This window comes from Caretta caretta, chromosome 3, assembly GCF_965140235.1.
Source record: "Caretta caretta isolate rCarCar2 chromosome 3, rCarCar1.hap1, whole genome shotgun sequence".
Lineage (NCBI taxonomy): Eukaryota > Metazoa > Chordata > Testudines > Cheloniidae > Caretta > Caretta caretta.
In genome coordinates this window covers 93394827-93405210 of record NC_134208.1, presented here as the reverse complement: position 1 = coordinate 93405210, position 10384 = coordinate 93394827, and the positions used below count along the sequence as shown (strand labels likewise).

Genomic DNA, 10384 nt, shown 5'->3' with positions numbered 1-10384 from the left:
ACTCGAGGGGGTGGAAGACCATGAGTGTCGAGGAAGCCCCCCTGCTCTAGGCCACCAGGTAACTCAGGAGGGTGGACGACCACGAGTGTCGAGGAAGCCCCCCCACTCTGGGCCCAGGCTAGCCTGAACACTTCTCCCTCCTGAAGGCTGCTGTGTTATACCTTGTGTTTGCTTTTGTTGCATAGTTTTGCTTTATCCTTTTTGGTGATTCCTTGTAAGTGTTGCACAAATAAAATTCTTTTCTGATTCAAAAAATAAATAAATAAATAACTCTCTTGTAGCCATCTGGCCCGACCCTGTCATATATATATCTTCCTACTGTATTTTCCACTGCATGCATCTGATGAAGTGGGTTTTAGCTCACAAAAGCATATGCCCAAATAAATGTGTTAGTCTCTAAGTACTAGTAAAAAAAACAAAAAAACAAAAAAAAAAACAAAAAAAACAAAAAAAACACACTCTCCTGCTGCCCTCTGGCCGTGCTGTATCACAATACATTCTTGATATATAATTCATTACCTCCCTTTTTTTCCTCGCTGTCTTTCCTGAACAACCTATATCTTACTATACCAATATTCCAGTCATGAAATTTATCCCACCGAATATCAGTGATGTTAATTAGGCAATAACTTAACTTGTTTACTAAGATTTTCAGTTCTTCCTATTTATTCCACATACTCCTTGCATTGGTGTACCAACAGCTAAGAAGTTGAGCAGATTCCCCCACGGTATTCTCTCTTGTGGCTTCTATGACCCTATTGTATATTAATAAAAGGGGGAAAGAATGTCATGGTGATAAGATCAAATCACTCAGCTCAAATCCTTTCCCCACAGAAAGCAGCTCCCACTTTCTTTCTGTTGAAGTGCAGTAACGAGTCACTTGCCTCAACAAGCAAGCAGAGATCATTTAAACCTTTCCTAACAGCAGCAACATATGCCAACAGGGTGGCTATTTCAGAGATAGGCTGCCACCCTGTTACTTGGTTATTAAAGATAGGTGGGAACTTTTTGAAAGAGCATGGATGTTAATTCCTAGCTAAGTTTTAACTCTGATAATTACACCCAGCCTTCCTAAGATTCCACTTGTACTTTCAAGAGGACAAAGTTATTGTTTTTTACCTCCTGTTCTAAACTGTTATTGTTGCTGTTTAACAACTATTTATATTCCAAGAGTGCTTTCCATTGCATCAGACACCAAAACCACATATATTAATAGGTAGGCTTGCCCTGAAGAACTTATAGTCTAAAGAGACAGAATTTACAAAGGAGGGGCAGTGAGACAGATAAGGGAAGTGACTTGCCTGAGGTCACACAGCAGGTCATTGTCACAGCCACCAGAAGAATTATGTCTTCTAATTCCCAGGTAGTGTCCTTTCCAGAATGCCAAGTTTCATCCACAGGGTTGCTATATTTCCAGAGTTGGGAAAAAGCTTTTATATATTGTTAATCAAATGTATTGACATGCTTCTAAATAAAGACTGCTGTATAAATGAAGATTCTGTCATTAATAAAGTGCATAGGAGATGCTTATCTGCCACTTGTAAGGGGTAATTTAAAATAGGCTGTGCATAGATTGCATTTTAGACAATAGTCGGCAAAAGAACTGATTTTAAATATTTTATGTTGTTATGCATATTTAATATATGTGGAAAACATTTTATCTGCTATAACAAATAAATTGGTATCTTCTCCCTAAGGAATCATTCACTACATTTTTCCCTCTGCTTCTGTTTCCTGTCACACACACATCCATAAACACCACTTCACTCACTAGTCCCTAATTGCTCTGTACCTCTATGTATCAATTTAAGAACCTCCTCCAGACCACGGAAACCCATGGTTTTGACTTATTATTATGAATAGGAGGCAACAATCAGTCAGCAGGATCATGTTACCTGAGATGTGGGGAGGAAAAAAAGAGGCAGCAGGGTCTCACAGCCTGATCTCAGCCTGTCTTGTAAAATTGGAGAGGTACAGAGAAGATACCCGGGACTCTCAGGTTTAGGCACAATTGAATCCAGATGGGAGCATCAAGAATGCCTATTAACATAAAAAAGGCATTCAGCCATTCAGGCATGATCAGCATTTTTCTCCTGCTTTGCATCAACTGAACAGCATGGGCATGAGCTTGAGTACCAAAAAAAAACCAAACAAACAAAAAAAAAAAACCAGGGGCAGGTTACAGATAGCAATGAAACTCAATTTAAGTTGATGAGTATTGTTTTCAATTAAAGCAAAACAAATGGGAGATAAGGGCACTTGCTTGTACCTGTTACCAGAACAAACATTTTTAGTGATGTGTATCCTCTCTCTTCACCCATTCAGCATTTTCTACCAGATGCCCAAATCTAGTTTTGCTTGCTTGTCTATGTTCAATCAGACCCTTAACATTAGTGGAAATGTATTTTTTAATCTGTGAATGTTCCATTAACATTATATTAATTGAGGAGTTATCATGGCATATCATTATGTTGATAGACTGGCAAGTGATCATGCTGCACTCAAGGGGCTGCTGAAGTTTGGCAGCTGAAATTTTCAGCTTTGTAGAGAAAGAGAAACTAGGTTTCCAAGAGTTATTAAGAACTAATGTTAGCAGAAATGAAGCTGTGGAGTAGCAGACTCAGAGGGAGACATATTTTAGCAATTGAGTTTTATGGAGTTAACCTAACCATTCGGACTAATGGTGGCTGAAGGGAAAGCCTATATTAGAGTCACTTTCTACTGTTACCCATTACTATTAGAGAGAACTTGGTATGGGGAAGATTAAAAACAACATTGTGTGTGTTTGGTAAGTGAGTTAATCTAAGGATTATTAGTTAATCTAAGGATCTATGGGTCTAGGGTTATGGGGGCCTGGGTAACTGATACTTTCATATTGTCTCTGGTGACCTGGGCAAACTGTGACATTATTAACATAATCTGTAACTGTATAGATCATTGTTGCAACCACTGTTATATATTTGCAGCAAATATTGTATAAAGGTTGTTGTGTAAGGGGTCTATGGAGAGGTTATGGTTTGCTGGTTATGATTATGCTGTCTATATGTGGGTATCATTTTTGTAGTTGAAGTTATGAATATTGGCTCTACACTGTCTGTATTTCAAACTTATGCTATGCTTCTGGGTGACACCCCAGACAAGTTAGTGTCAGCTCTGCCTAGCCTGCTTGATGGCCCATTAAGGACCATCAGCTATACAATTGACCCATTGAGAGAAGGCAGATACGCCTTGTGACTTAGCAAAGTATGCAGGGACTTGCCCATGTGACTCCAAACTCCATTTTGCTGTAATTTTCCACAGCAAGAACAAAGAGGTGTTCTTACACCTGGAAAAGACTATAAAAGGCTGATGCCTCATCTCCATGTTGTCTTCAATCCTGCTTCTTACCTCTGGAGGAACTTTGCTACACTGAAGCTTTGAACCAAGGACTGAAAGACCCATCCCAGCTGTGGATGTACTCCAGAGACTTGATTTGAACCTGCAGTTTATTCTATCACTGCTACAAGCCTGAACCAAGAACTTTGCCATTACTGTATGTAATTGATTCCATTTAACCAATTCTAGCTCTCATCTATATCTTTTTTTCCTTTTATGAATAAACCTTTAGATTTTAGATTCTAAAGGATTGGCAACAGCGTGGTTTGTGGGTAAGATCTGATTTGTATGTTGACCTGGGTCTGGGGCTTGGTCCTTTGGGATCAAGAGGACCTTTTTTCTTTTACTGGGGTATTGGTTTTCATAACCATTTGTCCCCATAACGAGTGGCACTGGTGGTGATACTGGGAAACTGAAGTGTCTAAGGGAATTGCTAGTGTGACTTGTGGCTAGCCAGTGGGGTAAAACCAAAGTCTTCTCTGTTTGGCTGGTTTGATTTGCCTTCGTGTGCATAGAAACCCCAGCCTTGGGCTGTAATTGCCTGGCTTTAAGCAATTTGTCCTGAATTGGCACTCTCAGTTGGGTCCCGCCAGAACCAGCATCTTTACAGTGGCGTAGTTGGAAACCTGCACCCAACAGTTACTGGAGGCTAGGCACTGCAGGATGTAATGCCTGAAGAGGCCGGAGCAACAGAACCCTGAAGGTGCCTAACTAAGAAGCCTCTTGGGAAGGCTCTTGGCTTCTTGATATCCCAATCTGACCTTGAGCATCAAACTTCATCATGTAACTCCAAAACACATAGTAGTCTTGCCAATTGTAGATCGACTATCTAACATAGCACACTTCATCCTTCATACAGCCTGCCTTCTGCTGAGGTGACAGCAAGCTCTTGGTAGCTAACATCTCCATGCTCAGGGACTCCTGGATTAAATAATCTCTAACTGGGGCCACAGATAATTTCTTACTTTCAGTGCAAGATTCTCTAGTTGCTGGATGTCCCCATGTCCACTTCCACAACACATCACCATCAGACAGATGGACAGTCAAAAAGAATAAAACAAGTACTAGAACAGTATATACACTGTTTTGTCAATTACCACCGGGATAACTGTTCCACCCTCTTGCCTCATCCTGCATTTGAATATAATAATCCTGACCACAACTTCACAGGACATTGTCCCTTCTTTGCAAACTATGGATTCCATCCCTGCTTCCACCCAGAGTTACCAGCAGATTCACTGAACTCAACAGCCATCAACTGGATCCATCGGATTCACAACATTCAATAGGAACTCACGAGCCACCTGCAGGATGTGAAAAAGGCCTATAAGGAGTTCATGGACTGGCAACACTGGGAATGCCCAGCTTTTTCACTGGGCCAAAAGGTCTGGCTTACTCTGAAACAGCTCCCTGCAAGTTGGACCACCAGTTTCTCTGCCGTTTCTCCATCTGTCAGCAGATCATCCCTATTACCTTCAAACTGCAACTCCCTCAAAATACATCCGGCGTTTCATGTGTCACTTTTGAAGCCTTGTACGGAGGATCCGTTCCCCAACCGATCCCAACAGCTAAGTCAAGATTCAGGGACATGAGGAACACACAGTGCATGCTATTCTTGATTCCAAACTGCAACAAGGCCAACTCTACTACCTCATTACTAGCAGGCCTACTGCCCCAAGGAATGCTCCTAGAAACCCACTGCCCATGTTCACATCCCTGACCTAGTTAAAAGGTTCCACAGGGAACATCCTAACAAACCCACCCTGATGCCACCTCAGAGGGAGCATGTATGAAGGATGGTGGGGAGGGGCTATGAGTTTCCAAAGGGTCTTGAACTTGATTGTGGGGTCCTGGGCAACCAATGCCTCCACACCACCACTGAGGAGCAAGACAAAACAGAGCTGAAAAATTTACTGGAAGGTTAGGCACCACAGGAAGTACTACCTGAAAAGGCCAGATCAACAGAACTATGCAGCTGACTGACTGACTGGTCCCCACCAACTATTTAAAAGATGAAATTGCCCCAGGGAGCTGTCTGAGCAACAACGCAGACTCTGGCTTGACCTTGATACCCATGTCCTGACTGGGCTTGGTAATGAGTCTCAACCCCTACCTTCAGCTCCAGCCCAGCATATACTACAGGCCTGGCCACCTATGCCCTGGCCATTATGGGTAGCCTCTATAGAATTACGTGCACTTATTTGCCTAGTATTGTTTGTTATGGTTCAAACCTGCACTACACAACTTCCCTCCAGGTGATTGCTACTAGAGCTGACCAGAAGATGAAAATCCTTTGCCAGGAAAAATTTCTCCCTGCAGGCAGAATGTGAAATTGAAAAAGAGCTTTCCCAGTGGCTGCCAGAAGCTGACCACGCAAGCTGTTTGCCTCTCCAGCTCTCCACCTCCTACCCAGCCCAGCTGTTAGAGAGGCAGGAGGTTTGCCTTCCTCTCAGCTTGGCTGCTGGAGAGTTGCGGCCCTCAGAATATTTAATATTCATGGAATTTTGCTATTACTGATTTTGCAAAAAGGTCATTTTCCACCAGAAAATTATTCCAATGGAAAATTCTCACTCAGCTACTTTGCCTTGCTGTATTCTATTACTGATGCCACCTCAGTGATATTCCTAGTAATATTTTACACTAGATTACTTCACAAATACATAGTTAATTCTGTACCTAAGACACAAGTTTATTTAATATAAACTCTTTGTGCATCAATTAACATATTATATATTACATTGAAAAAGCCTGTGTTAAAAGAATATTACATTTGCAAAATAAAGCATTCAAAAGTTAAGACATGTCAGAATTAAGGTTACTTGGGCAACAGTAATTCAGCCTCTGTGTTTGTGTATTATGATGCAATCTTTAATTACATAATGCATACTTTTTTTTTTTAGACACAGGACCCCTGCCTCATACAATGCACAGGATGTACAGTTCTCACTTAATGAGCTGCTATTCAATATTTCTTTTTATTCTAATCATTTGAGGCATGTCCATGCATTATTTACTGCATACTATTCAACCCGTGATCTGAATACAGAATTATTAATTTCCTCATGGGCTTTTCTGAGGTTCTGTCATCTCACCATAGTCTTAGTGTCTTAGTTCTTCACAAACTTTAAATAATTGTATCTTCACAATGCCCCCGTAAGGTGAGGTGGCATTATTATCGCCAATTTACAGATGGAGAACTGAGACACAAAGATTAAAGCCTTAATTGTGAAGAGTGTCAACTAATTGTGTTCAGAGTAGCAGCCGTGTTAGTCTGTATTAGCAAAAAGAAAAGGAGTACCTGTGGCACCTTAGAGACTAACAAATTTATTTGAGCATAAGCTTTCATGAGCTACAGCTCACTTCATCGGATGCATACTGTGGAAAATACAGAAGATGTTTATATACATACAAAAATGTCAGGTTTCAGAGTAGCAACCGTATTAGTCTGTATTCACAAAAAGAAAAGGAGTACTTGTGGCACTTAGAGACTAAAATTTATTTGAGCATAAGCTTTCAGATGAAGTGAGCTGTAGCTCATGAAAGCTTATTCTCAAATAAATTTGTTAGTCTCTAAGGTGCCACAAGTACTCCTTTTCTTTTAACTAATTGTGTGTGTCCAATTTGAGAAACCTAGGCCCTGATTTAATCAGAGTACTTAGTTTTTTATATGTTTAGAGCAGAGCTTCCATTGACATCAGTTATAGTTATGATTGTTCAGCATTTCTGCAAATCAGACTCCAGGTGTCCCAAGTTGGGCACCCAGAAAACAACAAACAAATGCAGTAACCACCTATGGAAAGTTTAATTGGGGTAACTTGACTAGCTCACATAGGAAGTCTGTGGCAGAGACAGGGATAGACTTCAATTCTCCAAGGCAGCATTCAACTGCCTTAACACACAAGACTGTTCTTTATCTTCCTGCAGTCCCCCTGCCACATTATCTACATACCTTCCAACTTCTGCAACAAAGAAGGGGCCGTACAGACAACTGTCTCATTCACTACACAAGCCTGATTCATTTCCAGAGAAGTCTATCCTGTGCACTAAATGTGGCGGGGTCCTGTGGAACCAGTAGTATGTGATCATGTAATGGAAGATTATACCATAATGCATATACACAAGGGGTCTGAATTCAGGTTGCTCAAGCATTTCCTAGCTTTTGAGTGTCTCACTTTGCAACATTAATATTCTTTATTTTTTTTTATTTTGGGGGTGGGGTTGGTATGTAATTTCCATATTTTGTTAAAAAGGCAACATTTTTAAAAGAACTCTAAAGAACCATATTGACACACACACACACACACACACACACACACCGCCCCCAAGGGTCTTTAGCAGGGTTAAGCTCTCTAGCTCCACAGCACACTCGTCTATCACTTGAACCTTAGGAGGCTGAAGTCTTTTACATGGGCCTGCAGGTAGAGACCCCCCTCCCTTGGGACTGTCATCTGATGTGCTGGAACTACCTCTGAGCCCGTTTTCTTTGATAGCGTGGGACTCCAGAACCCTGCCTTGTTAAGCCAGAGACGCTAGCCTGCTGCAACACAGACCCAGGATCTGAACCATGACCCCAAAGCTGCAGACTTAACTGAAAACAGCTCAGCAAGTACTCCTGTCTCCAGCACCCAGACACCTAGCTCCCAATGGGATCCAAACCCCCAATAAATCCATTTTACTCTGTATAAAGCTTATACAGAGTAAACTCATAAATTGTCCACCCTCTATAACACTGATAGAGAGATATGCATAGCTGTTTGCTCCCCCAAGTATTAATCACTTACTCTGGGTTAATTAATAAACAAAAGTGATTTTATTAAGTATAAAAAGTAGGATTTAAGTGGTTTCAAGTAATAGCAGACAGAACAAAGTAGGTCACTGTCAAGGTTCCTTCCCCACTCTGAACTCTAGGGAACAGATGTGGGGACCTACATGAAAACCTCCTAAGCTTACTTTTACCAGCTTAGGTTAAAACTTCCCCAAGGTACAAACTATTTTACCCTTTGCCCTTCGACTTCCACTGCCACCAACAAACTTTATCTGGGTTCCTGAAAAAACGGAGTTTGGAAACGTCTTTCCCCCCCAAATCCTCCCAACCCTTGCACCCCACTTCCTGGGAAAGGTTTGGTAAAAATCCTCACCAATTTGCTTAGGTGAGCACAGACCCAAACCCTTGGATCTTAGAACAATGAAAAGGCACTCAGTTTCCTTACAAGACGACTTTTAATAGAAGTAAAAAAGAATCACCTCTGTAAAATCAGGATGGTAAGTACCTTACAGGGTAATTAGATTCAAAACATAGAGAATCCCTCTAGGCAAAACCTTAAGGGACACACAGACAGGAATATTCATTCTATTCAGCACAGCTATTTTCTCAGCCATTTAAAGAAATCATAATATAACACATATGCTAGATTACTCACTAAGTTCTAAGACTCCATTCCTGTTCTGTCCCCGGCAAAAGCATCACACAGACAGACACAAACCCTTTGTTTTTCTCCCTCCTCCCAGCTTTTGAAAGTATTTTGTCTCCTCATTGGTCATTTTGGTCAGGTGCCAGCGAGGTTACCTTTAGCTTCTTAACCCTTTACAGATGAGAGGAGTTTTCCTCTGGCCAGGAGGGATTTTAAAGGGGTTTACCCTTCCCTTTACATTTATGACAGTCACCAAGCAAAATAAAGCAAAAACACACAAGTCTAAGCCTAGTACATTGAGAAACTGATTACAGATATCTCACCTTCAGATATGTTCCAATAAGCTTCTTTCACAGACTAGACTCCTTCCTTGTATGGACCCAATCCATTGCCTGGTGCAGTCCTTGTTAGTTCCAGCTCAAGTGGTAATAGGGGATTTCTCATAACTGGCAGCCTCCTTTGTTCTGTTCCACCCCCTTTTATAGCTTTGGCACAAGGCAGGAATCTTTTGTCTCTCTGGGTCCCCACCACTCCTTCTAAATGGAAAAGCACCAGGTTTAACATGGATTCCAGTACCAGGTGACATGATCACATGTCATTGTAAGACCTCATTTTCCATTCTTTTATGGCTGGCCTGCATATACCCAGGAAGGTTTGCAAATAAACAGAGCCATTCACAACCAATTGTCCTAGTAAATGGGAACCTTCAAGATTCCAAGCCAACATTAATGGCCCACACTTTGCATAGTTACAATAGGACTTCAGAGTAATACTTCATATTTCTAGCTTCAGATACAAGAATGATACATTCATACAAATAGGATGAGCACACTCAGTAGATTATAAGCTTTGTAATGATACCTTACAAGAGACCTTTTGCATAAAGCATATTCCAGTTACATTATATTTACACTCATAAGCATATTTCCATAAACATATGGAGTGCAACATCACAAACTAACTTTGCTACCATGTTTCACAGTTATCTGCTACATAGCCAAGGAATTCTGAGAGACCAGCCTTCTGAGTTCACTTCCAGGTTGTGGAGGGGAGTGTGTCTAGAAGTTACCCACTAGAGCTTGTTAAAACTCATAATTTCCTTTTTGGCAGGAAATTATGAAAAAAATAAGTAGAAATCTCTAAGATTTCCACAAAAAGAAAATTCTCCAAAAAACTTGTTTTGAGAAAGCAGGCAGTTCTGGGAGCTGGGGAGCCGTGGCTCCATGACAGCCTGCCAGGCAGACTGCTGTGAAAGCAGGTGAACTGGCAGGAAACCAGGGAGGTCTCCTACAGTTTTAACACATCTGCCAGGCAAGATTCCAATGGAAACCTGCCTAGTTACCATCAGAAATCATCAAAATTGACACATTCTTGTAGAACATTTTGATTTTAACAAATTGGCATTTTCCAAAGGAAAAAATGTTCCATCAGAAAGTTTCTGACCATCTCTCTTACTGATCCTTCTGCCACTATTCCCCTTGTATTTTTCTGTCCTCTTCTGCTCCTTTGCCACTGACCCCAGCTCCTACTCCTTTCCCCTCCACTGCTGCTATCCCCACCCCGAAAAGCCTGCCATTGCCCCTCTCCCAGCTCTGGTC

General features: G+C 41.3%; 1 long non-coding RNA gene across 1 annotated transcript; it reads right to left on the bottom strand.

The window, feature by feature from the left end:
* Positions 1 to 1307: 1307 nt before the first annotated feature.
* Positions 1308 to 9317, bottom strand: LOC125634221 (uncharacterized). The gene is made up of 3 exons (XR_007355833.2): positions 9110 to 9317; positions 1896 to 2040; positions 1308 to 1405 (listed from the first exon to the last, which is right to left on the bottom strand). It is a non-coding gene; the product is annotated as an uncharacterized LOC125634221 (long non-coding RNA).
* Positions 9318 to 10384: the final 1067 nt, after the last annotated feature.